Source organism: Haliaeetus albicilla, chromosome 23, assembly GCF_947461875.1.
Source record: "Haliaeetus albicilla chromosome 23, bHalAlb1.1, whole genome shotgun sequence".
Taxonomy (NCBI): Eukaryota; Metazoa; Chordata; class Aves; order Accipitriformes; family Accipitridae; genus Haliaeetus; species Haliaeetus albicilla.
In genome coordinates, this window is record NC_091505.1 from 6,794,385 (window position 1) to 6,800,970 (window position 6,586).

Sequence of the window (6,586 nt, forward strand, 5' to 3'; positions counted from 1 at the left end):
TATTCCAAAAACACTGTAGTTCACACTTGACCTCATAGCTAAGATCTTTAAGGTAAATGCATTGAACAGAAGAAAACGTGACAGTTTTCAGGGTGTGCTTTTGAAGGAATGAGTGTGCAAGTGCTGACAATACCATGGCAGAGAGTTCAGCCCGTTTCCAAAGCTGACTCAGACCTTGGAAGCCCAGATTCGTAACACTGCTGGCTGTCCTGACTCACACGATATAATCTGCTTTTTTAAACTTGTGACAACAAAACATGGAAGCACTCTAGAGACCAGACTCCAGGTGCAGCGGCATATTACAGACCATTGGTCACAGAGCCTGCCTAAGAGGAATTTGCACTCTCCAGTTCACTTCCTCCCTCCCAGTTGTTCCATTCAGCTGTTTGCCTGGCCGCTGTCTAAGCAAAACTGTTGCCTCATCACAGAAGGGGGGAGGGCCATTTGTTTTCAAAGAGACTGGTTTCATTTTTTTTTCCCCAAACCAGATCACTTCTCAGACGCTATGTAGAGTACGACTACATAAGCAATTTGGTCATTACAACCGAAGGTGCGGTGCACTCCTGTAGAGGCCGGGAATGTTTCTGCTCTGCTCCAGTGACCAGAAGATAGGAATTTCTTAGGCCAGCTGTATCCTGGGAGGATTCCTAACACAGCACCACACTCGGATCACACAAATAACCACCATAAACCAGTTTATATAGCACACATCTAAGGAGCAAACGCAACAATCTCTCAAACGGTGGGTAGGAATACAGGGGCAGAAAAGTGGAACAAGTTCTTAACCGTTTTATTTGTTGTCTTTATGGGGGACAAAACTGGCTCTCTGAAGAGTCTAAATTCTGCATTTTCCCCACGAACTGATCATGCTTCTGGGACTGAGCCTTCCAGTTAGTACAACAGGGAAGATGAGATGAAAAGCAGTTCCTCTGCTAGCACACCACTTCTTTCTAAGCCAACAATTCCAGAATGGGCTTCTACCATCTGTTCAGACTTTGTGAAGAAATCAAAGAACATCCTGAAGTTTCTATATAGTTTTAGCACTCTAGCAGCCTTTCCAATACAATGAAAAAATGTAAAAGAAAAAAGTATTATTATCCAAGCATGATAAGGAAATAGAGATATTTTAAATTCTGACCTTCCTAGAAAGGATTTATATCTGATAGAAAAGAAGTTCTGTGGAAAACTGTAGGAGAAAGTATTCTACAGGACTGTGTCATCTTTCTTGTAATAGCTACTCTTTAGGAGCTTCAAAGTCCACCATTTCTGATATTGAACCGAGTTCAGAGAGAATTTAACAAAGCCTTTACGACAGGGACTTTTACTATGCTTGATCCAAAGAGAGCTCTTGATCAGTCACCCAGTTAAGAAACTGAGCAAGGAGAGGGTAGATACCAATTCCATGTCTGAATTAACGGCCAGAGGTTCACCACTGGAGAAGATCAGAATAAACTCAAGCTGCCAGATGGCTGATTCATTCTTCCAGGCAGGAGATTCATGCTCATGCTGCTTCCTTTCCTTTGAGGGCAGCGGAATAGGAACCCCCTCTGCAATTCCGTTTCCTCTTTTCTATTTAAAAAAAGAAAAAGAAAAAAAAAGCCACAATCCTTTACCATTCCTTTTATTTTTTAAAAGGATTTGCTTACAAGAATTGGAAAACAGACCAGATTTTGTATACTGGATTCGTTCCAAGGTGAGGTGGTAACTTTGATGGCCTGCATTAAATAAGCCCCAGCCATATTTTTATGTGTGTAGCTGGGTACAGAGGGGAAAAGCAGTCTTCCCAGTCACATTTTTTTTTTTCCCAGATTTTTGAAACTGGCTTAGTCACTCTAGGGAAATCTGCTCTAAATCCTTTTGGAGATGAGCTATTACATAAGAAACAAAAATAAAGACCAAAAAATGGGTTACTTTCCCATAATTTGCAGGAGAGAGATTGCACATCAGGAGCTCCTTAGGCCTTTCCCTGTTCTGTGAATAACTTCTTCCTTTTGCAATTTACCTAAGTCTCCCTTGTACTCCCCTATTGCTCGCCAGGTCTTTCCAGAACACCTCACTCAAGTCTGAATTTTCTTTGATTCACTAACTTTCTTCCTACCGTGCTCTCAGACCTGTAAGGGAGCACAGAATCACAGTTTGTCCCGTATCACTAAAAAGGAAGGAACTTTTAACTCCCCTTCATTATCAGCTCTAGAAATGAATAGAACCCCAGTAAGTTGCAAATGCCTTCCTGCTAATTGCATTATCAGCAGCTTTAGTCAGTCACCTGCACCACTTGTTACCCAAAGCCCCGTGCTGATTCCCCTATTTGAGGTGAGGTGCTCTTGCTACGTCTCATTCTTTGAGATAAAAACCCCTTAGCCATGTTTTAAAGTTTTCAGCACCAAACTGTGTAAAGACCACAGCAGTTATTGGTAGGAAACAGTGAAAGGACCTTCTCCTAGTTGCAGTCAAGAGGAGTCGCTTTCACTTGAGGCATCACCTCACCTTATGTACAGGAAAGAGTAAGGGTTACCATTCAGGCCACCTCTCTTGGATCTGGGACATGGTCTGCTCCGGTTTCCAGACATAGGGACGTTTGGGGAGACACAACCAAGACATTCTTGTGTCCTGTAGCTAAGTCCAGGCAAAGGGATCACGAATCAAGGACCATTTTGAGTCAGGCACCATGACGGCATCAGTGACAAAGTCTGTGGAAGAAGCACAGGAACCAGAGAAACGTGTTTCAGATTGGGTAAGCTGGGTAAGCGGCAGGGCACGGTTAAAGGCAGGAAAGAACAGACTGTACGACAGAAAAAGGGCTGGGGTAAGAAGCAGACAAGAACTGAAATGAGGTCAAGCGGGCACTAGCACTGAGCAGGGGAAGCAGCTTTAGCTAAGTGACGGCTGAAAAACAAACAGTGAAACCACATCATACTCTTGATGAGCAGGGCAACTCACCTGTCAGGAACAGAAAGTAGTTCTCAGCTGGTCGGATTTCCTAGGGCCTCCAGCTCCCTCGAGACGACTCTGACATGGAGCCAGGGGGGTCCCTGAAAAGGGGAAGAAGGAGGATGTCTTGTGGTTAGATGAGGTTAGAGTGGAACTGGGACAGAAACGTCATTATTCAGCTCAACCTCTGCCCAAGATCATAGAGCAAAACAATTATAAAGTCAAACACATTTATGTTTAAGCTTTGAGGAAAATCCTCCATCAAATGAATAGGAGAGCTCTGTTCTGTATTTGCAGGCAAACACCAGGTTTGGATGATGACAGTGGATTAGTTTATCTTGGTCTTCTCCCCACAAACTACTGAGGCTGGAACTTACAGGCTTAAAGTGGGAGTATACGCAATGGGGGGTTGTGACTTACATGAGAGATAAGGTCAAGGAACAGATTACTCTTTCAGATAATAAGCTTGCATGGTTTTCTGGGGCTGACCTACCACATTCCCGAGATCCTACATATATCCCTAACACAGTTTCCTTTGGTTTAGATTTCATCATCAACCATCTTCAAGCTTTCTTTCAGACAGTGCTTCTCAGAAATCCTCTCTCCTTCCTTCCAGTCGTGTCTGGGGCTCAAGGCCATCCTTGCTGCCTCGACTCTCTGACACAGCGGGAGGTGGAAGCAAAGCAAAGTGTGATCTTGTCATTAGCTGTGACTTAGATTTTTTTATAAGCGACACAATGCATAACAAGTAGCAAGGAATACAACAGTTTGACATCTTGGTGGTTTGCACAGATGTTCAAAACCGTTAAGATAAAAATACTTCTTTTAGACTGTAACTTCCTCTGGCACGATTGTAGAAGTCCTGCAAAGCCTCAGTGCCAGCAGCTGTGACCAAAGCGTTTCCCCTCCGTGGCAGAGGGCACTCCTGGGACGCTCACCGTAAGCGCCGAGGACAGCGATTCCCAACCCCGCTCCCCCCGGGGCGTCCCCCTACCTCCGTCCTCTGTGCCGCTGGTTCCAGCTGTGAGCGCGGCAGAGGTGACGCTTCCAACCTGGAGCATGGGTCTTCCTCCCAAAAACTTGCAATTGCTGATTAAGCCTTTATAAAGCAACCGTTAACAAAGTTATAGAAGGGCTAAATCATGATGCAGAGACAGGAGTAAAATTAACGTTATGTTTGGTACGTTCTGTTTTACAAAAGACCACAAGAGATGCTTAAAGCAACAGTTACTCTTCTGGCAGCTTGTATCCTACCAACAGAGCTCCTGTACCGACCCCGGTAACATCACACCGGTTGGTTATGCAGGAAAGGGAGGTAGAGTCAATCCTAGACTCAGAATGTGTTACACAAGAGTAAAAGGAAGAGACTACTGTGGCTTGACACCCACTTTTGAAAAGCTTGTATTTAGAAGATTAACTATTTGGCTTAAGTGAAGACTCTCATCATGCCGTGCAAAACTAAGTAATATAAAAGAAATTGTGTCAAGAGTTTTACAGCAAGATCTAACTTCCTAAGATCAAAAAGACATAACATGAATAAATATAAATGCGCTCTGTCCTGGTAATTTCTGGAAGTTAGATTAATTCATTCTCTAAAATTTGCAGGTGAGCATACGTGTTTCTACTGAACTTGGCTTTTCAGCAATTATTGTAATGAATCTCCTAGCGGTTTTCACAGCGGGACTCTGCAAAAGTGTTTTTCATTTTTTGATAGTAAAAGCCATTTTTCAATCTAAGAGCAAAACCCTAATTCAAGTATCTCTCCAATACACTTCCAGCAATTCTAACTTATCAAGCATTTTATCTCAGCCGTCATCAACAGCTGTCCAGGCTATCAAACTGTAAATTAATAGTTATCCAAAGGCACCGAGTAGTTTTCACCTACCTTGAAATATTACATACTCACAATAGAAATAATACCATTTTCCCCCAGATTTTCCTTGGAGTTCTTTTTATCCAAGCCATTTATAACTGAATATATACCCTCTTCTTTCCTGTCCAAGGAAAAAGTGAGTTCTTTTGATAAGTTAGTTACAAAGCCATATTCTCTGAAATAATGCTCATATTTTTACTGTAATGTCGGTATTTCTTAATAGGAATTCCTGGTTAAGAAAAAATTAAAGATAAAATCTGAATTTCAGCAAAGGTTCTTAATTATCACAGGTCATTTGCCTCCCCACAGAAAGCCACATTACAATTATGGCACACAAATTGCTGTACGGCAGCATCTGTACATCTCTTGAAGCAACGTGACACAGTGGCATTCCCAAAGATGGCAGGATACTTTCAACAGCCTGAATCAGTGCGAAGGCACAGCAGGGTCGCGGGGGAGCAAAGATTTTCTTGACCAAATTTCGAAGCTACTCAGTAAAAATTATGCATGAAAAAATAGTAGGAGGGAGTGTATTCGCTCGTACTTCAGTTCCATGAGCAATGAAGGTCATCTCACTCGAGTGGCTCTTCCCATTTCACTATACGGAGAAGATGACCATCACCCTCACAAGGCAGGATCAAGAGCTAAGCTCGATCCAACCGTTCTGCGCAAGACGAGCGATGAAGAGCCCCTGGGGCAGCAGTGGAAGCGCTTCTCTAGCCTGCTCTTTGGCATCTAGCCTTCTTGCTGATAGGAGTCAATCTCGCACAAAGCAGAGGGTAAAAAAGAACACCGCCTAACAACTCACTGTTCGCATGCTTACCACCGCAGAAAAACGCTGCGAAAGCCAGAAAAAAATCTCCAACTCCTCCTTCGCTCTATGAAAAGCTGACCTTCCCTTCGGGTAGGCCTTACACATCATGTGCTAGAACTTGCACGCCTGAAAGGCAGGACGGATTCTCTTCTGAGTAGTTACTAAATACTGTGGCAGCAAATGTCATCGCCCCTTGTAACATTTAATCCTAGTATACACCACTTCAGCTTGAAGTTTCACATGAACACAGTAATCAAGTGTCTGCATTAACCTCCCACCCAGTTGTAATTCAATTCTAACAACCCATTGTCCTTAATTTTTGTTAATTTCAATAAAAACAAACCTAAAAGCTAACTTTAAAAACCCACGTCTTAGGTTAACAACAATGCTCTGAAGGCTTTGACAAACTATTTGTCCTGCAGCTTCAGGCTGCACACAGAGCTAACAAAAATAAACATGGGAGCATTGCAGTCAAAACTAACCTGGCAATATTAAAAGAAGTGTTTAAATACTCTAATTTAAAAAAAAAAAAAAGAAAATCTTTTCATTGTGCTATGACCTTTGGATCAAGCCCCAAAACAAATTTTAAAAAGTACAGACAGCTAAGATCTGTAGAGATACAAGCTGCAGGAACCAGTAGAGTAAGTCACTATTATGTTTCAAGCCCCATGTTTCAAGGCAGAGAGAAAAAGCTAAATGCATAATAAAAAAACTGCATATCTATGGGTTTTCCTTATTTTAGCCGCCTGTTCCTAAATTAGGCATGCAATTTCCATGTTTTCTAAACAAACCAGTTCCAGAACACATTATTAAAAACCCTTGTAAATCTCCCACGTATCTGAAGCAGCAAATAGTTCTCCCAGTGCAAGTAAAATGGAAGTTAGAAAGATTTCACATAGAAGCTACTAGAAGAAAGTTACTGAATACTGATACTTGAATATATTCCATAGCTCTTCATTCCAGGTAAC

General features: G+C 42.3%; 1 long non-coding RNA gene across 1 annotated transcript; it reads right to left on the minus strand.

Moving 5' to 3' along the window:
* Window positions 1–774: 774 nt before the first annotated feature.
* LOC104319740 (uncharacterized) lies at window positions 775–3,918 on the minus strand. The gene is made up of 2 exons (XR_011329466.1): window positions 2,941–3,918; window positions 775–2,690 (listed from the first exon to the last, which is right to left on the minus strand). It is a non-coding gene; the product is annotated as an uncharacterized lncRNA (long non-coding RNA).
* Window positions 3,919–6,586: the final 2,668 nt, after the last annotated feature.